Source organism: Eretmochelys imbricata, chromosome 3, assembly GCF_965152235.1.
Source record: "Eretmochelys imbricata isolate rEreImb1 chromosome 3, rEreImb1.hap1, whole genome shotgun sequence".
Classification (NCBI taxonomy): Eukaryota; Metazoa; Chordata; order Testudines; family Cheloniidae; genus Eretmochelys; species Eretmochelys imbricata.
In genome coordinates, this window is record NC_135574.1 from 69,924,343 (window position 1) to 69,948,694 (window position 24,352).

A 24,352-nucleotide genomic window follows, 5' to 3' on the forward strand; every position below is an offset into this window, starting at 1 on the left:
TGTTAAATGCAAACATGAGTCTAGCACCTTACTTTAAAAACAAAAGATTTTTATGCCTTCCCTTAATTCCAGCACCTGGGACATTAAGGAAAATGTCAAATATCATGAGATGTAAAATTATGAGAGCTAACACCACTACCGTGAGTATGCATAAATAGAATTTGGTAAGCCTAGGATGTGAGCCTGAGAAAAAGGTACTCTGAGAAAGGGGAAGGTGACCTAGTAAATGTGTCACACCATGGCTAAGAATGAGATCACATGAGGGGATCTTTTTAAAGACAGGGATTTGGATAACTATTTTTTTTACATTTTATTGGGTTATAGTCTTGGAAAAGAAGATGATCATAAGAAAATTTGCAGTGAATTGTGATATTGACCCAACCAACAAAACTATAGTTAGTAATTATTAATATTTCTGTATTTGTGAATGTTTTGTTTTATGTCAGATTACTGTATGTTTTCATTGTCTCATGTATCCAGCTTTTACTTAATGAAAAAAATGCAAATAACAGTTTCACCCTCTTCCAACTGCTCTCAGTAAAGAGGAACTTCTGATGCTCCCTTCCATGAATATATCTGTTATATTTTCAATGCTTCATTAATCACAAAATTCCAAATACACCAAGTTAATGCAATGTAGCTGCCAGCATTTACAGTACAGAGTGCCATCGCTTTGTGATTGATTCTCTACTGTCTTGCACTTTATGTAATCATAAACAGCTGTGCAAAATGAGTGTCAAACATTCTAATTTAGTAGCATTTTACACCCACTTTGCGTAGGTACAAGTGACTACATCAACTGCAAGAAAATGGAGAATTAAGCCATACAACTGAAAATTTCTTTTTTGAGTGTTATTCAAGTAAAATCTTGTTCATAAGTGTTATTTAAGCATGTAAACATGCATATGCTTACCTTTAAGCACATGACAAATCCTGTTGTATTCAGTGAGACTACTCCTGTGTTTAAATGTTTGCCAGATTAGGACCTTGTTTGCCTTCCTTGTTTTATTTATCATAGAGCTACAAAAATAATTTGAAAGGAATGAGAAACAAAAATAAAGGTACCAAGTTACTAGCCATTCAGCATCATTGCAGAGAGCTTTAGAAAGGGCTCAACATGTCTCCAGTGCCACCAGTTTCAAATTTGATATGTTCCGTAGTACACCATGCACTTTGAAAGATACAGCCACAGAGTGCATCAAAGCTGAACTGAGTGTGGTAACTTAAGAAAAGGAAATCTAGAAAAAGGGAAATTTAGTCACCTTCTGGCCTGGTTAAAACCACTAGACTAACGCCATCTGTGATACTGTCCTGTGAAGCTATGCCCATATCTTAAGTTTCTGAAAAGAACAATATTTGCTATTTAGCTTACCAGTTGGAATTTTAAAGTGACTATAAAAATATAACTTAAAGTAAACATAAAACTGTAAGCTGTCAGCTCTAATTAAGTGACTTTTGGAATTTGGGTTCCTGATATTTTATTTTAGTTTCTGGCAAAACTTTCATTGATTTCATTGAGAACAGGATCATGCCTACTGGGGTGAATATTCAGTGCAGAATGAAAGGAACTAGGAGCCCAATGGGAGTTAGGCACCTAAGTGCTTTTGAAAATTCTACTAGGCACCTAAATATCTTTAAAATATGACACAACTAGTCTTAAAGGAAGATGGGTTTTTTGATTCCTTGTGTACCATTCAGGAAGTATTTATATTAGGGCTGTTTGTATTGGAAAGCCAAAGAATATGCAGGGCTTACAGTAAAACCTAGCATTTAAAAATCGGGACAATCTGCCAGTGATGATTATGAAACAGTGAGGTAAATAAGAAAGTATAACTCAGTGGCAGGCAAACTGGGGGGCCCACGGGCTGCATGCGGCCCATCAGGTTAAGCTGATTGCAGGCCGGCAGACATTTTGTGGACATTGACTGTTTGCAGGCACGCCCCCCGCAGCTCCCTGTGGCTATGGTTTGCCCTTCCTGGCCATTGGCCACCGCAGCTACTGAAAGCTGCGGGGGGCCATGCCTGCAGACAGTCCACGTCTGCAAAATGTCTCACGGCCCGCAATCAGCTTACCCTGATGGGCCGCATGCAGCCCGCAGGTCGCAGGTTGCCCACTATGATATAACTGAATGAAACCAGACTTTTTGCACAAATATGTTATTTCTCACAGTACGTATATTGTATTTTGATTATTTTGTGATTTAGCTTTCAGTCTACAGTAATGAGGCTGTCACAATTCAGGGCATCTGCACCTGTATTCCCCATCTGTGGTCCACCAAAAGCACCCACTCTCAGGCTTCCAGCTCTCCAGCTATCACCTCTCTTGGGTGGAGACACACATCTCTGTCTCCCTCCTGACCTGGGTGTTTCCAGGTTGCACAGTGCCTGCATATACTGTGAATTCCCCAGTTAGTCAGACTGCCTAAGTAGGCCTGCTTTGCTTCTTTCCATGGGAGCTATAAACAGAATAATTGCCCAGAGTTTTAAGGTACCACACGGCTTTTCCTAAGCAAGCACATTTATTCTTAAGGTGAAAGCATTACGGAGAAAACATATTAAAACAATAAAATAACCTACACATATGATAATAAGCTTTCCAGAAATCACCCCAACTCTAACAAAGGCTCTGGTAGGAGTCAATCCTTCAAATCCCACCAAGAGTTTTTTCTGTGGTTACAAGTTTATAACCACTTTGGCTCAGAACCAGCACCTCCTTGAATCTGAGAGTCCCTCCCTTATACAGTTTGGGCTGATCTTGTCCTCATGTAATAAGTGATTAGCAGACAAAGGTCCCCTCCTTAGGGCAAAGCTTCAAAAGGCTCAGTTCTTGCATAACTAAAGGTGATATATTTGCATACACCTCCCATTGGAGATTTCTTGGGAAACCCACTTAACGGTAAAGGTTCGTTCCTGTCTGGCACATTGTTTCAAATAGTCCTTTGAAGCTCATAACACTGCCTAGGGTTTACATTAGTCACATCTACCCCCAGAGACATTACATTACCCCCAGAGACATTACATACAATCCCACAATAATATATAAACATTTGCATTTTTAAATCCGTGAACTCAGATTCTTCAATTTAATTCAGTAAGGTTTCACTTAATTCAGTAAGGTTTGTTCAGGAATTTGCCATATCTGTCACAGAGCCCAATCCTGCTGTTATTATAGGCAACTGAATATGCACCTCATAATTTTTGCATGTATAATTATTTCTAAATCACTTGTCTTCACATACATCCAATCCATTTGACATTATTGCAGAGTAAGTTCATGGAAAATATAAAGTTTTAAAGATAAGCCATTATCAAATATTTGCTCAAAAATGGAGACATTTTACTAAAACAAAAACCTTTAGATGACAGTAAGCATAGAATTGTCAATCTACAAGCTATACATTTCGGAAGAATAAGGCACCTAAAAATAGATGCCAGCAACAAAATTGCCATCTCAAATATATTTAGAAAATCACAACAACCTAAAAAAACCCAAACAAACCTAAGCTGGTACTTTTACTTGACATTTGTATTGCTTAAATCTTTGAAATATACCATATTAAGGATTTTTGGGGCTCTCTTTCCACATTACCTAACTTTACCTATGTCTTAATCAGTTTCCACACAGCCCCATGTCTCCGTTCCTCTTTCTGATACTCCCTTGTGGTACATGATCTACTTTTCAACATTTTCCCTAATGGTAACACAAAGCTTTCCAAAATATCTTAACTATAAATAACTATTTTTGATAAGATTTAAAACATATTGAAACCATTTAAAATACAACACAACTGTGTAAAAAGCATATCCCAGCATCCCTTTTTCAGAGTTGATTTGCATATTGGGTCATGCAACATGAGTAGTCCCAGCAGTGCCACCTATTGGAGACCTCAGTAGATGACAGCATATGTCAGTCATTGAGAGAGCATGTAAACCATAGATCTTTCTTGGCAAATGAACCAGAACTCCTAATTTAACAGATTACAAGAACAGAGGTGAACATTGTTCAGAGCTACTCTTACTGCAACTCCTCTGGGTATGAAACCAATTGATTTAAAGATCATAGGATTAGGCAAATTAGTAGTGGGTTAAAAATCTTACACAGATCCCTCACTGTCATGTTCTGAGACCTCAAAGTGATAATGGAAGAAGACAAAAGAGCCAAATCCTGCAGTCCTCAATTGAGCAAAACCCCTGTTTACTTCAGTGAGAGTTCTGCTTAGTTAAGAAATGCAAGATTTGGGCAAAAACTAAAGCTCTCCTAAAGTTGAAGTTTTTGGTTGTACAATTTTGATGGGATTTGTACCTTTCCTTACCACAAACAAATATATCCTACCATTGATAATTATGTAGATAAATTTTATTAATATTAATCTCCAGACAATGAAGGGAGAATTTTAAAAATTGTGCCATTTTGTATTTAGTGATTAGGAAATTAACAGCTATCAGTTGTAGTATATGCACCATATGTTTTAATATACCTTCCAGATAATATTTCTGCTAACATGGCATGAATAAATGTTCACTGACTTGGTAACTGTGACAGCTAAAAAGAAATCATTGTCATCAAAGATCCACAATGTAATGTCTTCACAGTATGGCTTGACACAACATCACAAGAACCATGAAAGAGAAATTGCCAAGTAGAGTTTTCAGATTGTACCCATGATTCTTTGAGGATCCACTAAGTTGCACTGAGATTCAGTTCCTTTTGAAAGATCTTGAAGTGTTCAAAAACACCACTACAAGGATTAAAATGGAGGTGTCAGGAAGTGAAACAGAAAGAACAGAAACGAATATTTAATCACTGACCTTTTTTGAAAAAAGAGAGGGGCAATGTAATATAAAATGCATTTAGAATAACAAGGAGGATATGATTTACAATGTCAAAACTTCCTGAGATGTTCTGAGAACCTTCAAATCTTAGGAATGCAAATAATGGTTGTAGGTGCTGAGCATCTGAAATTTTACCCCTTCCATTTCATCCTTAACCCACTGCTTTCTTTTGTAGTTTTAGCCAGGTCTCAGAATGTCTAGTGTGGGCTTTTTTGACTACTATGTTTTTTATTTTATAAGGTGACATAGAACTATGGACACCGCAGTGGAATAAGTTTTAGTAAGATGTATCCTGTAGGCCAGGTCCTGTGAATTTCTTGTTTCTGCAACTGCAGAATTAGCCGCAAACTCTATTTCTTGCTGTAGAATCTCTCCTTTTTAAATTTACATCTTTTTTAGGCCATTTGACTGCAAACATAGTCTTTGGTCCCGATCAACTCAAAGGGGTGTCAATTCTGAAATTTAAGGATGGAAATTTAGAGCCTATCCAAACTATAGGGCCACGTCCAAATACATATTCAAACATCAGTTTATCCATCTCTGTTGCTGACAAGTCAGTGAGGATAAACCAGCATTGAAAATGGTATAAGTGCTATTTGGACTGCTATTTCCAGCCTTGTGTCAGGAAATCGTGCTCAAAGATACTAGAAACAATTTTCTTTCCTTGCCACATCACAGACTTATTTAGTATAGCTTGCTTTTGAATCTTTCTTAGTCTTTTATTTTCCTTTTCAGGAAAAGTACAGTGAGATGTGTAAATACCTGCAAAAGAAAATGCCTTGAAATACCAGTTCTTAAAAGGAATTTATTTCTAACAAATACTGAGATTCATCAGAGAGTTCAAGAACTGCTTATCTCTAAAGTTATCCAGAAAAGAAAATAGAAATATCTGGGACATGAGTTGAGAAGGAAACCAGAGTATTTGCCATGGCCAGCATGTCATTGGGCACCTGGTGGAACACGCAAAAGGGCCAATCAAAAGAATCCCTGTGTTGAATACTATTCAGAGAATGAAAACTTATGGGATTTTACAACATAGAGGACATGCAAAGAGTGGCCTAGAATAGATAGGGATGGTGGAAACTTGTTTGTGTCCTATGCAACATCTTCCAGCGTGGGAAGGATTTAGATTCGGACAGGAAACTTTCTTGTGCTATATACTGTCTGTCTGATACTTAAATGACATCCTGTTGAACAAATCTGACCTGCTACAAACACTATTAACCCAGTAAGATTCAATTCTGGATTGTAAATAAAAATAAAATAAATCTTTGTTTTTTGGTGTGGGGAGAAATCTACTTGTCACCAAAAAATTACTATTTTTAAGGAGCCTTTTACCTTTTACTTTATATAGTCTTTAGCATCAGTGGGAGTTTATGCACATTCATCAGTGGCTGACTAGACCCAAATGATTAATTAGAGTAAAAGCCTGGAGGTAATTATTAAGCATAAAAAGGTATTGTATTGGAAAAAAGTCTGAATATTTAGCAGGTATGATTCATCTGTCCTTAGAACACCAGATCGAAGGCTTTATGAAGCGATTCATTTGTATTTTCCTCCAGATTTAAGGCTGCAGCAAAAGCACCGGACACGTTGCTATCATTGTAGGAGATTCAGGGGGTTGATTTTCAAAGGCAGAAATGGAATTTAGGTGGAATTGGAATTGGAAAGTCAGTGGAAAATAAGAGCACCACCCACAAAGGTACTTACATGTTTAAGTCCCATTTTTAGACACCACTGCGATCTATAAAACTCCTACTCAGCTACCACCTATCCCTGTAGGTGCCTAAACTCACTGGGCATCTAAATTTCTTCCTCTGGGCCTGTGCACTGCAGTATCACTGTATGCACCTGGCTGACTTTCTCCTGCCAAGACCCAGAGCTATTCACAAACCAGAGAAAAGCAGCATTGAACTGCCCATCTCATGTACACGGGCCTGATTTTCTAGGCATGCTTAGAGGCTGCCTATTAGATCAGACCCCCTCAGGCTAGTCCACCCAAAATCAGGGTGGAGAAGGACACAGACTTCCATTATAACCTTTATCCTAATGGATAGGGTACTCATCTAGGCTGTAGGAGACCCCCTGCTCCAAATCCCCTCTCTTCCTGGAGGGGAGCAAGGATTTGAACAGCACTTGGCAAACTCTCAGGAGTGTTCTAACCACTAGACTATGGAATAGTGTGATGTAGAACTCCCTCACGTTCTCCTGTTGAAGTTCTTCTACTTGAATTAAATAATAATAAATATTGACTGGGGCAATGAAAGGGTTAGAATTACTATAGCCTAGTGGTTAGAGTGCTCACCTGTGATGTAGCAGATCCCTGTTCAAATCACATCTCCTGCTCAGGTGGAGCGGGAACTTGAAGTGCGGGTCTTGCACATCCTGGGCAAGTACCCTAACCACTAGGCTAAAAGTTATAAGGGAGCTCCTCATCCCAGATGTTTTGTTCTAGGTCCCAAATGCCTGTCTTCTTCCCTGGCTTCATGAATCACAAGCAGGGACAGGTGCCTCTCGTCAGCCTGGACTTTGCAGCCCAAACTTTGAGAGGGAGTGGGGGAGGAGCTTAGTTGGTCAACATCTCCCATTGGCTGGCTTAGGCGGCTCCTTACTTAGCATGCTGGCTTTGTGGATCTCATTGTAGGACACCAAAAGAAAAGGAGTACTTCTGGCACCTTAGAGACTAACAAATTTATTTGAGCATAAGCTTTTGTGAGCTACAGCTCACTTCATCGGATGCATTCAGTGGAAAATACAGTGGGGAGATTTATATACATAGAGAACATGAAACAATGGGTGTTACCATACACACTGTAATCAGAGTATGTTTATCATCCCCCCCCCCGCCCGCCCCACACACACACACACACTGTTCCTCAGATGTTCTTGTCAACTGCTGGAAATGGCCCACCTTGATTATCACTACAAAAGGTTTTTTCCCCCCTGCTCTCCTGCTGGTAATAGCTCACCTTAAGTGATCACTCTGGTTACAGTGTGTATGGTAACACCCATTGTTTCATGTTCTCTATGTATATAAATCTCCCCACTGTATTTTCCACTGAATGCATCCGATGAAGTGAGCTGTAGCTCACAAAAGCTTATGCTCAAATACATTTGTTAGTCTCTAAGGTGCCAGAAGTACTCCTTTTGTTTTTGCAAATACAGACTAACACGGCTGCTACTCTGAAACCTGTCATTGTAGGACATGTATCTCTACCCATTAATTGTGCAGGAACCTAGGCAGCTAAGTCAGGCTTTGTGGATCAGTGTTGTGCCTATGATTTTCTAGGTGCCTAAAAGTTAGGCATTGCAACACTCCTAGGTCCCTTTGTGGTTGGGTCTATGTGCCTAATTGGCATTTGTGTTTTTGAAAAATCTCCCCCTCTGTCCTTAATGCAGCACGGCTTTTGTGACAGCTGTGTGCTGCCTTTGCTTATGAAAGGGAACAAGTACTTTGCTGAGTGCACTGTTGCTTCAGCATGAGGAAGAATTTCTGTTGTGTTCCAGTGATGAGTCATGCAGGATGTAACAGATGGTAGAAAAAGTGAAGCCACAAGAATATTTGGAGACCAGTGGGATTGAGATAGAAGATTAGAACATGGAGAAGGGGGCTGCGTGAAAAGCCACTATAATTGCTAGAGGCCAGCAGAGATGAGTGAAATGCAAATTATTGGAGACAGAAGCTTCTCCAGTTGCACATGCACACACACAGGGGAAGCTGTGAGGAAAGAGGACAATGAAGCTAAATACTGAGCGAGGTTAGTGTATGGTTTATGCAGCTGAAACATTCTTGAGGTCACATTGGCTTTCTACTTTAAACAAAAGCCAGAGAAGGCCATAAAGGAAGTGACAGCAAACAATAGGGATCACACAGAAACACAAGAACTAACTTAGTAGAGATGACATACAATAGCGATAGAATAATAATTTGCATTTCTTCTAGAAATTAATGAATGAGGGTCTTTTATTAATGGGCCTAATTTGGAGTCATTCCTGCAGACTGAACTGTGCATCATCTAAATTTTTAAACACAGCATCATTCTGAACGGGTCTTATTGTGGTTCAAACACAGTGTCATTCTGAGTGTATTTTATTGTAGTTTAGGGCCATGCCTAAAATTCATAAATATTATTTTTGTCTTTATACAGGTGAGCTGCCTTTTGTCTCAGATTCATTTACAGTAAGCCCATTACAGGGTACCACAACATATTTGTAGTTTTTTACTCAGTTTATTATAAAGAGTAGTACATTAACGTGCTTATCTCGTTAGCTGCTTCTGCTATTTATTCCCAGAACAGAATATACCAGGATGTTCTTGTGACTAAAGCAGAAGACAGAGTGAGGAAGGCTGGACCCTTTGGGCTCTGCCTGAATCTTCTTGCATAACTCTGGGCGATTTTCAGAAGTCCTGAGCCCCAAACTGTGTTAGAATCATAGAATATCAGGGTTGGAAAGGACCTCAGGAAGTCATCTAGTCCAACCCCCTGCTCAAAGTAGGACCAAACCCCAACTAAATCATCCCAGCCAGGGCTTTGTCAAACCTGACCTTAAAAACCTCAAAGGAAGGAGATTCCACCACCTCCCTAGGTAAAGTATTCCAGTGCTTCACCACTCTCCTAGTGAAAAAGTTTTTCCTAATATCCAACCTAAACCTCCCCCACTGCAACTTGAGACCATTACTCCTTGTTCTGTCATCTGCTACCACTGAGAATAGTCTAGATCCATCCTGTTTGGAACCCCCTTTCAGGTAGTTGAAAGCAGCTATCAAATCTCCCCTCATTCTTCTCTTCCGCAGACTAAACAATCCCAGTTCCCTCAGCCTCTCCTCATAAGTCATGTGTTCCAGTCCGCTAATCATTTTTGTTGCCCTCTGCTGGGTGCTTTCCAATTTTTCCACATCCTTCTTGTAGTGTGGGGCCCAAAACTGGACATGGTACTCCAGATGAGGCCTCACTAATGTCGAATAGAGGGGACCAATCATGTCCCTCGATCTGCTGGCAATGCCCCTACTTATACAGCCCAAAATGCCATTAGCCTTCTTGGCAACAAGGGCACACTGTTGACTCATATCCAGCTTCTCGTCCACTGTAACCCCTAGGTCCTTTTCTGCAGAACTGCTGCCGAGCCATTCGGTCCCTAGTCTGTAGCAGTGCATGGGATTCTTCTGTCCTAAGTGAAGGACTCTGCACTTGTCCTTGTTGAACCTCATCAGACTTTATTATTGCCCAGACCTACAAGATGAAAAGTAGTTGCAGATTGGCCACTGGGACTGGGCCAGTGGGGCCTGTGCCCAGGGGCCCCAGAAAAACGGGCGCCCCCATGCCCTGACCCCGCTTCCCAGCAGGAGCGCTGGGGAAGGGGGGACTACAGACCGAAGGAGTGGGGTGCGGCCCCCACGTGTTCTGGCCCAGGATCACACAAAACCAGAATCCACTTCTGATGAGGTTCCATTAACTTCACTGGGAAGTGAGGGTATTCAGCACTTTGCAGGATTAGATACTAAGTCTCTATGCCTTTTCTGTAAAATGGAGATATTTTGAGGCAATATTAATGAAAGTTTGTAAAGTGCAATGAGGTCCTCGAATGGCAAGCATCAAGTATTATTATATGCAAAGTGCCATGCTTTCATAGAGTATGATATATATACTACCCGATGCAAATAATTCAATATGAACCTTTTTTCTAAAAAAACAAAAATTATTACATTTCATAATCAAGTGTCTTGGCTCAGGTTTGTTCCTTTCAAAAAGCAGAATTCCCCTTTACTATATATAGCATAGTATCCTTCTATGTTTGTGAACTGCTGTGTGAAATGGACTGTATTTTTATAAGCAAATCCATTTTCTGATTAATGTATCATGATGTGATGTAGCTGAAGTGTTGGCCCCTAAGTAAAGAGTTCAGAGCCTCTACTATATTCTTGGGTTAGAGGCGGAGTGCAATGGCTTTAAACCTGTGGGTGTTTTATGCTTCTGCAGCTGCAGCAAATAATTGCGACCCCCTGTTTGCTGGAGTAATAACAATCTGTGCTATGTTAACTTGAAGCTGTGAATGGTAAAGTGCTACCATGAATTGCATATGAATAGAAATAGGTCTTTGCTGGAACTATCTATCTACACTTTAGGTTCATAGAAGCTAGAGCTGGAAAAGACCCAGTAGATAATCAAATCTATTCGCTGCAAATGCAGTATATAAACTCCCAATACATTGATATTCTTCTCAAATTTCTCAGAGAAAAACATGTTGAAATTTTTTTTTTTTTAAATGCTTTAACACAATGCAATCCATTAGGATGTCTGCATTTTGACCTGGTCTGCCAAGTAAGTAATTTTCACATCAAATTTTCAGTGTCAGTTACTAAAACATTAAGGCCTCATGTGGAATAAAGATAATTAATTAATTAATTAATGTATTAAAGATAATTAATTAATAATTAATTAATTGAGCACTCTCCCTTATGCTAAAGCCTTTGGCTAGTTGCAGCAACAGGAAAACAATACCCAATAGCTAATAAAGTTCGAATATCTCTACAGGGATTGTTAGTTTGGTCTAAACTTAAATTTTGTAAAAACATTTATGAAGATCAAGAAGATCGAAGATCAACAGAAATATTCCTACATTTAAATAAAAATCCAACAAAGCAATATTAAAACAAATTGTGAGAAACTTGCAGTGTTTGAAACCTAAAAACTGCAGCAGTGAGAGCCTGAAAGTAAAATAGATTATAAAGAAAACTGAAATTGACTTTAGTGATTTTCATCAGCCTATCTGAGAGAAATTAAAAATGTAAGCAAAGACCATACTTATATAGAGTCAAGGAAATTCTATTTGAAAAATTGTCAATCTCCAATAATTTAACATGTAGCATAGGCCAAGCAACCTGTTTTTATTTATAACATATGATTTTTAAGTTGACAGTGTCCCTTTGAGGAATGGACTTGCTCCCTGTAATTTATACTTAATATAGTCTATTTTTGTTTTTAGCTTACAAATTTTGGTCTAGTTTGTCAATACTGCTTTCTTTGTTACAAGGTAAAATGCACATTGGGCAAATGTTCTACAGCAATTTGCATAAAAAGTGATGACAAAGAACAATTAGCACTTCATTATTATGCAGTGAAATACTACTTTGCTCCAAAGTGACTGTAGATTAGGGTTTTTTTCCCTGTGTGTAAATCTCATCAAGCATTGTTCTAAAAATAATATTTAAGAGCCCACTGCACTCTTTGTAAATCAAGGTCTTTGACATTCTATTGAACTTTTTATGGCGAGATTTCCTCACAAGATGTTAACACAAAGTATTACTCAAAATGTTTATCATCCTAATAAGCATCAGAATTTTGTTAGATAAGGCAAGATAGAGGAATTTAATATTTTGTCAGACTAAAGCATTATCCTTTTTATCTCTTGGGATCACTATTCAAACTACCCTCAGATCGCACACAAATAGAAATACATTCCTGCCACACACAGCAACTCTATGTAGAACAAAGAGTCAAGATATCATTTTCTGTGCAGGCTTGATTTTGAGTACAGATTTCATCACTGACTCACCATAGGATAATCAAATTCCTTTAGGGCAAAGATGAGCTACATCAAAGAGGCAGTATGGCGAGGCAGGCTTTGTTGGTGCATGCTCTGTCACCTGCATTACTGGTCCTTGCCTGCCTTTAATTTGTCAGGAAATGCTAGTAATTCAAAACCTTTCTTTGGACCAACATATATATCAAAATACAAAACCTTCTGGAAGCCATGTGATTTCTTTGTAGCTGAAAATGGAAAAAAAAGGTAATTCACTTCTCACCAACATAAATGACCTGTAAGGGTTCTAAAAGCATCTGTACGTCAACTTCAAATACCAGCTGTAGCTTTTTGATAAATACATTTTTCTGCAATTTTTTCAGTTTATTTCTTTAACATTTGAGAGGAAATTTAGTGCTTATGAAAATGAATCTAACGTTGGCTAGGACCAGGTATAGCTGAAGACAAGAACTATGCAAGCTTCTCTGAGTGGCTCTGCCAATACAGGAACAAAAGTCCAGTATTCTGCTTCTGGCAGCATCCAGTAACTGATTCTTCAGAGGAGGATCAAAACCCCAGAGGATACCTAGCTGACTGTGAGATGCTATGTATGGGGGGTGGGAGGGAGCTGATCCTGACTCTCATATAAGATCAGTGTATGCCCCAAAACGTGAGGAGGTTTAATTTCCCATGTATCCCTTTGCTCATATAGGTGCAAATGCTATTTCTACTTAAAAGATTCTCTATTTGTTGGATCCTAATCAAGAATCTGCCTCAATAATGTCAGTTGTCAGGAAGACTAATGGGTTGAGCATATTCTATATAGAATTGTTACATTTGGTTAGTTAGAGCTCAGTGCTTGAAAAGTTTTCCCAAAAAACTACTGCCCTGAGGATTAAGCCTATTAGCATGGGTGAAAGAAACATGAGCTACCATGTCCTTCCGTCAAGTCCTCCTGAAAAAAATAAAGACATAAATACCCTCCTCTCAAACAATTCTCTTTTACTAGGCTCCCTTCACTGCCACAGAGAAGCAGCTTTTGCTGCTTCTCCATCTTCTAATGGGCTTGCTCAAGTTCCTCTTAAGCAAACCCGGCTCTTTAATAGGATAGAGAACAGGGGAAGGAAGGAGTGGAACCGTGAGCCTCCTATGCAGCCTGCAGGCCCCCTATGCAGCCCCCCTGACCACCCTGCCTACCACCAATGACTGGTAAAATAGATGCCAGTGGTGGGCAGAAAATGAAGAGGGGAAATCAGTGGAGAGGAGGCATACTTGGAGCAGCAATGATCCCAGTTTTTCCTCTGCTCTCACATCACCTCCAGATGAAACAGCAGCACCTGGGCTCTCTGCTCCAACTAGCTTATTCTATTTCCCTCTGAGGAAAAGAGCAGTGGGGCTCCATTTAGATTCCTCCTCCTCCCGCAGCCCACTCCAAGTGTCATTTTCTAACCCTTATTGTCAATTTACTAGCTCCAATTTCAGTTTTGAGTGCCCCTTTGTGATGTTACGAGAGTTTTTAATAAAAGAGCCAGGTTGGTTTTTTCCCCCACTGTACTGTTTACAATTGTTATTTATATCATACCAGTGATGCATATGGAACTTAACAATAAGGACAGTCTCTGCCTCTAAGAGTGCATGGTCTCACCCTATGTAAAGCCATCCATGTCTCTAACTATTTTCCTTTCCTTACTCAACGGCTCCTCAACGGCTGCTCTCGCTGTGTAATAATAAACCAAACCCCGGAACCTGCCGCGAGCTTCACAAAGAGAGCACTACACACACCACAGGACTGGGGCTAAAACTGAACTCAGTACTAGTTTGTTGATATGGGGTTGTTTTTACACCTTATCACTACAGAGTTCTTCACATTATCTTGTTACTTTTAGATTAATTTAAGCATGTTGTTTGCTTGAATAACATTAACAGTGCATTGAGCAGATGTCTTCATTGAGCTATGTATGATTCCTATATATATATAGAGAGAGAGAGAGAGAGAGACAATCAAGTTAATTACGAGCATACCAGTTTGTATAACAAGTCTATTATCCCCACATTAAATGGTGTTCATCAGGTTACATTTTATCTGGCTGCGGTGTGGAGTTTCTCAGTCTTCCATAATTTATACTAACCTAAAAACTTTAGTGTCATGCATAAACGTCAGCTGCTTATTATCCCTTTAGCTAGATCATCATGAAATACCACAGAGTCACCCTGACTCTGGGGTACTCCACTATTAACTTGCTATACTTCTGAGCAAGCAGTCTGGTAAGATGGTGGAGTGACTCAGCAGAAAAACAGGCACAATCGGCAAGGTTGTTCCATGAAGTAATAACACTTGTCAGCATGGGGGTTCAGCCCACTTCTCTAATCCCAGGTGGGGAGCCTTGCTTTCCCAAAGGCTAGCTGTTCCCTTTTTTGCTCAAGCAGCCTCTTCCATAGAGCCTTCCCTTGAATACCTCTGCGTGGGTGTGAGAAGCTGAGTCTGGGACAAGCCCTTGTTCACCTGGGACCAGTTGGCACCCTAGCATGCTGTCATGCAGACATTTATTATGACAGTTTGTTTTCCATTGCTCAACCAGTTTATAGTGTATCATTTTAGCTCATGGTTAATGATTTTCAGCAGCAGTCTTTTATGAGGGACTTTAACAAAAGTATTTTAAAACCCAAGTCAATTATATCTACCAAATTCATATTTTGGTGGGTCTTTAAAATAGTTACATTTACATTGAATCTGGATTTACATCATCATAGTTGAGATTATAATCTAGCCCTGCTATCTGTCTATATATAGCCATCTGTTTTGTTTCTTTGCCCTCCATCAGACTCAATCAGTATCCTCAATACTGTGGTGAGATACACTGGTTCACTTTTGGCTCCTATTTTGGAACTGGGCAGTTGTTCATCACTTCACTCTTGAGGAACAGTCTCTTTTTTTCAGTTGTGTTGCACATGTTGATCTGCAGCTCTGTCTCTCTGCATTTTAGTTGCTTCCAGACTCTCAGAGCAATACCACTGGGACCTTGTGGCTTACTGAACTTGTTTTTCAAGTTGCTCCACCATCTCTTCTTTAAAATGTTTATTTTCATAATATCACACTCTTTCTCCCACAGGAAGTATGATTAGGATAGGAATTTCCACATCCTCCTTTGCAGTGATGACAGATACAAATTCCACAATTTCTTAATCCTTTTTAATTGCCTCCTTAATTTCTTAGTGGGAAATGCAGGGCCCTCATACACACATGTAGCTTTATTTACGTTGAGTTTATGTGAATAATTATGCATTTCTTATCTTAGCATCTTTGCTTTCTCTCTCTGATTTGCCATCTTTATTTACCATTTACTTGATATAAATTTATGATACATTCTGTTCAGCTGGTTTAGTCAGATTTTCCTCTTTTCTGCACAAGAGCTCCTCTGGTGTTGTCCTAGAAGTATTGTCTCTGAAGTTTACTCCACTACACCATTCCTTCAGTTCAGAAATTCTAGCCTCTAAGGGTATGTGTACATTGCACACTAAGCCCGGGTCTGTGGGACCCAGGATTGTGGACTCAGTGTTTCCAAGCCCATGCCTGAGCATCCACACTGCATTGTGAACCTGGGTCTGTGTCTCATAGACATGCTAATATGTCCACATTGCATGACACAAACCTTCTGACTTGGGTCTGTGGTTTGACCTGCGTCCACACTGCAAAATGACAAGGCTCGGACCCAAGTCAGACTGATTTGCATGAGGATGGAAGGTGGGTTTTGGCTTAAGCCTGAGTGAGAGCCTGGGTTTAGGGTGCAGTATGGACATACCCTAAAGAACACCAAAGTCTCTAAAGTTTCTTGCTATGGTTTAATTTTCCTGAATTCAATGTAATCATAGATGTCCCAGTTCAGCGAGGCACTTTATTATAGACAGAATGGGCAGTACGATGTATAGTTAGGGTGCCCAACACTTCCCACTGTAAGACCCTCTGACATCCCCCAAGGCACAATCCAGATTGTAGGACACCTGTGCTTCCTGAATTCTCCAGTCTGGTGTTCACTATGGGAGACTTGAAATTTGGCAGGGGGATGATTCTGGCGTCAGGGACACCTTTTGTTGCCTCTGAGAAAATCTGCCCAAATATGACCATTGAAAAATCACAGTTCGCACATGCTCAGTAAAGACTTGTTAGAGTTTGGCAGCCAAATTCTCCAAAGATTCCATCTGCACTGAGCAAGCTGCAGATCCTCATAGTCATACTTGCTGACCAAGGAGTGATTGAGCCCAAGGATGCGAAGGTTGAGTAGGACTTTCCCTGTAATTGCTGCTCCCAGCTGAGCTCCCCAACTCTGTGGAGATGAGCACATGTAGAATAAGGAGACTGTCTATCCTGTTCTCTCAATGTCCCTTCCGTGCTGGGCCCAGACAATAGGGAGAAGGGAGAACTACCTGACTGACATGCAGAGGGGACAAGAGATGGGGCTGTGGGTAAGACTGGGACTAGGAGCTTTGGGAAGAGCCTGGGATCAGATGAAGAGATATGGGAGAGAGGACGGGAAAGACTGACTGGCTGAGCATGGAGCCTGGGACTAGATGAAAGAGTGTCACTCCAACTAAGAACCTGGAAGGGAGACAGGGACTGGGATGAGGGACCCTTTGGAAGAATTCTGGGACTGGTTAGGAGAGGAGACTGGGACTGGGACTGGGACAAGGAGCTGGGAGGAAAGGGGAGACAGTGATGAGGATCTGGGGCAGAGGTAGGGACAGGAGTGGCACAGGGACAGGATAGAGGGGACACAGGCAAAAGGGGTTAGGTTTGGAGGCAACAGGGGCTGTCACTTGAGCACACTCCCCTCCAGAACCTGGAATAGAATCAAAGATTTCTCAGTCTCAACATTCCTTTGTTGCCAACAAGTATCTGTGAAATCCATAGGCAAACCATATGTGTCATCCCCCCTCTAGTGGCTAGTCCATGTAGAGGATGACAACCTACTGCTAATGGTGGTAGTAACATCCATCCTGTGCACTGACTGAGGCAGGGGTCCTGTGGAAAAAATAGTATGTGATCATGTAAATAATGCATATGGACAGGGGACTTTTCACAGGCTTACAGTTAAGCATATGCATAAGTACCTCACTGAATCAGGGCCAACTGCACTCCATGAAGCATACTTTAATTCTGACCTACAACACCCCTACTACTTCAATTCCTACCATATCTCATCTGCCAGCTGTGGTGACATGTCACATTATACAGTAGTTGTCATTTGTACAAATGGGGATCAGGATGAGACTCCTAACTTAATTTTTAATTGTGATTTGAACAAATACTCAGAGATAAAGGGCCAGTGCACTAACTCACCTAACCACCTAGTTCCATGTAATTTTCACTTTAACTTGTCACAGAAAATGTCATGAAAAAAAACTTTCAACTCGGTTATTTTTGCCTTCACGTTATTGCCTCATTTTAAAATGGATTAATTAAAAAAGGAGAAAAAAATCATGTCTCTCTCCATAAGAACCTAATGTACTGTATGAAAATTAAAAGGTAGCAAGAAATAAAGGCTGTAATGTAGTGGGTTATTTTATGTACTTCATGGGAAAAAAATTGGCTCAACTCACTTCAAAGCAAAATATTCCTATGGTAGAGAAGGAGGAAGAAATAATAATTATATCTGAATTGGCTTGCAGCTAAATTCCGTAAATGAATATGGGTGTGACGATGCAAAATGTTGTCTCAATGTTCACATTAAGGAAAATGAAGCTGACATAAATCAAATTTCATTGCAAAAAAATATGACCTGCATTATTGCATATGCACATGAGTAAATTAGATTTTGTTTTATCAACATAAATCTTAGGATTCTGAGTGTATGGACTAGTCTACTCCTTATTAACCTCCGCAAGTAACATGAATATATTCAGATAAAAAAGATGTTGATTGTACATGAACCTTTCAATTTCAAACACCTCTAAGGGTCACAACTATATGTTAGCAAATGACAGAGAAAATTAGAAATATAAATCTGGGGTTTTGTTGTTTTTAAAAAATCACTAGGAGATACTGGAGAGTCAACATCAAAGGAAGAAAGGAACAACACATATATTTATATGCTTAGACAGTAAGCTCTTTGGGATGGAGCCTGTGTGTTTGCACAGTGACTAGCACAAGGGCACGCTGATTGTGGTTGGGGCCCATAGGCAGAGATGGCTTAAGGCCTGGGCAAACTGGGCACATGCCCAGGGCCCCCTGCTGAAAGGGGACCTCAGCAGTGGTGTATTATCTTGCCACCTGCAAATCCAAGTAGTGATGTTTTCAAATCATCAGAATATATGTACAACTTTTTCTATTAGCACTATGTCATGTTTTAGTTTGCAATAATATTTTAAAGAATTACTATTTATTTCTTACTGTAATGAGGTAGGGACCCTCAATTTACACTGTGTCCAGGGGTCCCCAAGGTTATTTATAGCCCTACCTATAGGCACTACCATAATATAAATTATAAAGTTGTGTTCAGTGGGCCAAACTATTAGAGAAATGTTTAGGCAGTACAGTGATGGGGGCTGTAGACAAATCTTAGCAAGCTAGAGAGAAAGAAAGAGTACCTAGTAAAAGATGAAACTTCGTAGAGTGGCCAGAGGGAGGACAAGGGAGAACAGACAGAAAGGGACTAACCTTTCCCCCAACGTTGAGCCTGAGTACACTGATCTGGCATTGGTGAGCTGCTCTGCAATTGCTTCAGGGCTATGGTAGCCTCAGCTCTGCCTGCACCCACTCTGTGTGGGAGAATGGCCAAAGGATCTGCATAGTCCTGGATACACCAGCTCCCTTCTTCCAATTCCATCCCAAAGAACAAATCATTGTGGATTGAAGCTCCATGGTGAGGAGTACCAGTACCCAACACTAGGGATTCCCTGAACTTGCCATTCTGTAGGCAACTCTGTCTGATACAGATGGGTCCAGCTTGCCTCCCAACATGCCTCTGTCCTGCCTTCTTCCCCACAGAAACTCCATGGACTCCAGTGGTTTTGCCTTCACCCTACCCTTTTAACTTCTCTCCGCCATTTCCACATCAACCCCCATGCAACAGTCTATTTACAGCACCAACAGAGCTTTTTGGCCCTCTTCCCGGTGCCAGAAGGGAACAGAGGTTCTGTGTAGCTGAGCTCAACTTGCCCTAGTCGCCTCTCTCTCTCCCGTGGGACTTCCTTCCTGCCTCCATCCTACCTCCAATTAATGGATTAATTGGCTTCTTATCCCATCCAGCGGCCAACCTGATTGTCTAATTTCCCCCATCAGCTTTCTCCAAGGGGAACTACTAGTAATTAACATCTGAGTGATCGGCGTGCAGGCTCACCTGTACGTTCCCTGCAGAGGAGGATGCTGGATGGGAAGGTGCTCTGCGACTGTGGGGCCTATTTCTGTTCCTCCCTTGGTTCATGTATCCGGGCAGAGTACCGCTGGGCCTGTGTCCACTGGCTCCTTAGACATCTTCAAGGAGCAGTGGATGCTGTACGTATGCTCCGCTCTGTGTCTCTTTCTGGGTCCCTGCTTATGTCCCTGCAACCCTCACTCCTGTTCCCATTTTGTCATTTGTTGTCCCCCGACGCATTTGAGCCCTGGGTTCAGTAGCTCCTCCACTACCAGTCCCACCCCCTGGAACTCAATAGGTGTTCGCTCCCTGCAGTCTGTCATAGCCTCACTTCTCACAATAGGTAATTCTGTAGGCCACCAGGTAGGGCTTAGCAGATTATGGTTTCAGAACCTCCTTTCTACATGCACAACCCCCCTACCAAGTCCATGCACAATAGAAGCATACTAGCTCAGCTGCATGCATCATGCTCTTTATATGCAGAAGAGGTTGAAGAATTTGCCCAACACAGGAGTTTTGCTTGCATGGTTAGGCCCTGAGTAGTATTCTTGTTATAGAGTGTAATAATGTGAGTGTCACATATTGTCTATTTTAGGTAAATTCAAATCACCAAATGCAGCGTTGCCAACTCTTGATAAGTTTGGTGTTTCTTTTATGAAGTCATGTGTTTACATGAGAATCTCAGCTTTCATTAAAAAAAGTATATTTCATGTGCTCTGATTTCAGGAAAAAAGCAGGAGAACATGAACCTAACACTCAAATCCCAGAGGGAAAAATAAGCAGAACTCACATTTATTTTTAAAAAGAATCTCATGATTTTTAAGCCAATCTCTTGACTTCTGGGGCCTGACTCATGGTTTTTGAAAACCTGGGGTTGGCAATGCTGAGAACAAAATCTTTGAAGCATCCAGAAATGAATGAGTTAACAATGCTTTCTGAACATACCAGGACACAGCTAAATTGATCAACAAAGAGGAGGAAAACCAGAACAACAAACAAAGTTGCATTTGCCTGGTACCAAATGTCAGGTGTCAGATTATGTGTTACTTCTTAAAAGACAAAATGAAAAATTATAGTTCCTCTGTACATGAATAAAGAAAAGCTTTATTGAAATAATCTCTTTTGCCACATCCTATAAAAATATTATGAGGACAGCATGAATAAAAGCATAAGAAAAACAGAGAGGATTTAATCCTGGGAATTCCTGTAAAGGCAAGTTTTCTTATTTTATAGCATAATGAAAAAGCACAGTTACTTTAGATACCAACAATCCACCTTTCTGGGATTTACAAACTGCCTTTGTTGTAATACTGAGATTTTGTGGGGGTTTAAAATCTAAGAGACATACTGTAAATACACTGTCATGGACTGTGGACAATCCAGCACTGGGAGGAGGAACTGGATGACCTAGCAGTTCTTGTCCATCTCTCATTGCTTTGATTAACAAATGAGGGTATACATATTTTCCAGGAATGCCTACATTAAAATATAAGACCCAGTTTTTCTGTTGTAAATGTCTGCTGGACATAGTGGGTGCTGTCAGTGAATAGTTACTGCTCCATGATTCTCTGGCTGGTTTTATGCTGGCCCCAGCCCTGGAGAATCTAAGAGCAACCTGGGTGCTCTAAAATCCACCAGCTGATGACGGTCCCTGGGGCATTTTCTGCCAGCTGGGGATAGCTACAGTACAGTATGTTCTAGCCATTCTTTTTAGCTTTCCACTCACTGCCCCAGCCCTCACTGAATGTCAGGTGTGTAGAAGGGTTGTTGACATAGATGCCAACTACATCAATTCTCTGCCTACCAGGGACTCCCTTCTACTGCTGATTGCTCAAATGGGAAGACATGACTTGTTTCCCCTCCCTTTCCACTGCTTGAGCAACGCAAAGGGAGCAGAATGGGGAGTTGAATCTGGCCCTAAACGTTCCTTTGGAGGGATTCCAAAATGTATTTCACTGAGCTGTAAATTACAGGTGCAAACTCAACTGATATAAAACAGATTTAAACTAGTTTAATAATGTCCACACAACATTGTACTGATTAATTAAATCGATTTAATACCACACCTTTAGTTAAAGTGGTGCAATTTTGTATATAGACGTAAGAACAGCCATACTGGGTCAGACCATCTAGCCCAATATCCTGTCCTCCGACAGTGGCCAATGCCAGGTGCCCCAAAGGGAATGAACAGAACAAGTAATCAATGCACATTCCCAGCTTCTGGCAAACAGAGGCTAGGGAAGCGGGCCTCAACCTTTCCAGAATACAGTACCCCGTTTAGGAGTCTGATTTGTCTTGCGTACCCCCAAGTTTCACCTCACTTAAAAACTACTTGCTTACAAAATCACACACAACAGTACAATACAAAAGCATCGCAACACACTATTACTGAAAAATTGCTTACTTTCTCATTTTGTCTGTATGAAATTTTAGTTTGTATTGACTTTGTTAGTGCTTTTTATGTAACCTGTTGTAAAACTAGGCAAATATCTAGATGAATTGTTGTACCCCCTGGAAGACCTCTGCATTCCCACAGGGGTACACATATCCCTGGTTGAGAATGACTGGGCTAGGGACACTTCAGATTACGGTTTTGCATCCCTCCCCACCTGTGTAATAGCCATTGAGGGACCTATCCCCCATAAAGTTATCTTTTTTGAACCCTGTTATAGTTTTTTCCTTCACAACATATTCTGACGAAGAGTTCCACCAGTTGACTGTGCATTGTATGAAGAAATACTTCCTTTTGTTTGTTTTAAAACTGCTGCCTATTAATTTCATTTGATGGCCCCTAGTTCTTGTGTTATGAGAAGGAGTAAATAACACTTCCTTATTTACTTTCTCCACACCAGTCATGATTTTATAGACCTTTATCATATCTCTCCTTAGTCATCTCTTTCCAAGCTGAAAAGTCCCAGTCTTATTAACCTCTCTTCACATGGAAGCTGTTCCATACCCCTAATCATTTTTGTTGCCCTTTTCTATTCCTTTTCCAATTCCAAATTAGATTTATCAATTTGTTCCAAAACCTCCTCTAATGACACCTGAAGTGGGACAGTTCCTCAGGTTTGTCACCTAAAGAGAATGGCTCAGATTTGGGAATCTCCCTCACATCCTCAGCTGTGAAGACTGATGCAAAGAATTCATTTAGTTTCTCCACAATGGCCTTATCTTCCTTGAGTGCTCATTTAGCACCTTGATCATCGAGTGCCCTCACTGGTTGTTTAGCAGGCTTCCTGCTTCTGATGTACTTATTTTTTTTTTTTGCTATTACTTTTTAAGCCTTTGGCTACCTGTTCTTCAAATTCTTTTTTGGCCTCCCTAATTATATTTTTACACTTCACTTCACTTTTTATTCTCCTTTCTATTTTCCTCAAGAGGATTTAACTTCCACTTTTTAAAGGCTGCCTTATCACCTTTTACTGCTTCTTTTACTTTGTTGTTTAGCCATGGTGGCACTTTTTTGGTCCTCTTACTATGTTTTTTAATTTGGGGTATACGTTTAAATTGAGCCTCTATTATGGTGTTTTTAAAAAGTTTCCATGCAGCTTGTAGGGATTTCTCTGTTGGCACTGTACTTTTGAATTTCTGCTTAACTAACTTCCTCATTTTTGTGTAGTTCCCCTTTCTGAAATTAAATGCGACAGTGGTGGGCTGCTTTGGTGTCGTTGTCCCCCCCGCCCCCCAGAGATGTTACATTTTATTATATTACAGTCACTATTTCCAAGCAGTTCAGCTATATTCACCTCTTGAGTCAGTTCCTGTGCTCCACTTAGGACTAAATCAAGAATTGCCTCTCCTCTTGTGGGTTCCAGGACTAGCTGCTCCAAGAAGCAGTCATTTAAGGTGTCAAGAAACTTTCTCTCTGCATCCCATCCTGAGGTGACATGTACACAGTCAATATGGAAATAGTTGAAATCCCCAATTATTATTGAGGTTTTTATTTTTATAGCGGCTCTAATCTCCCTGAGCATTTCTTAGACTAGGTCTAAGGTGAGATAAGTAAGACTTCCTTATACCAACAGACTCCCTTAGACCTACCAGTGTATAAGAGAGCCTACATTTGGTGCAATGGAGAAAAATTCTGCCCTTAGTTACACAAGTATAACTTTCCTTGGGGCAGACTTTCCATTACCCTGTACCTTGTGTAGTCATTGACACTAATGAATAGTGGGTGTAAACCATTACTCAATCAGAATGGTATAGATCTTCACCCACCTTGTATAAATGTCAGTGACTACAGTAGGTGCAGAGCAATGGAGAATCAAGTCTATTGACTTCAAAAGAAGTTACATCATGGTAACTGAGAATATAATTGTACCCAGGGTGTCTGATTTAGACCCCCTTATTTATCACATCTGAAATGAGCCCTGTTCTCCTTTAATTGTTGTAATGTGCCTAGTGAATTTGATAAGCACAAAGAAAAAATCCAAATACATTTGATAATAAATAGCATTTATTTATTTCCTTTAAAAAAAACCCAACAACACACAATACTTCATCTACATTTCCACCCAACCAGAGGAATCTTACTAGAATACATAATTGAAAAGCTATTGGAACAACATGTAATTCTGCTATTTTAGTATTGCAGGTATGTAGTGAAATTAATTGCCGCATGCCTGCCTCCCAAATGAGTGTTGCAAGAA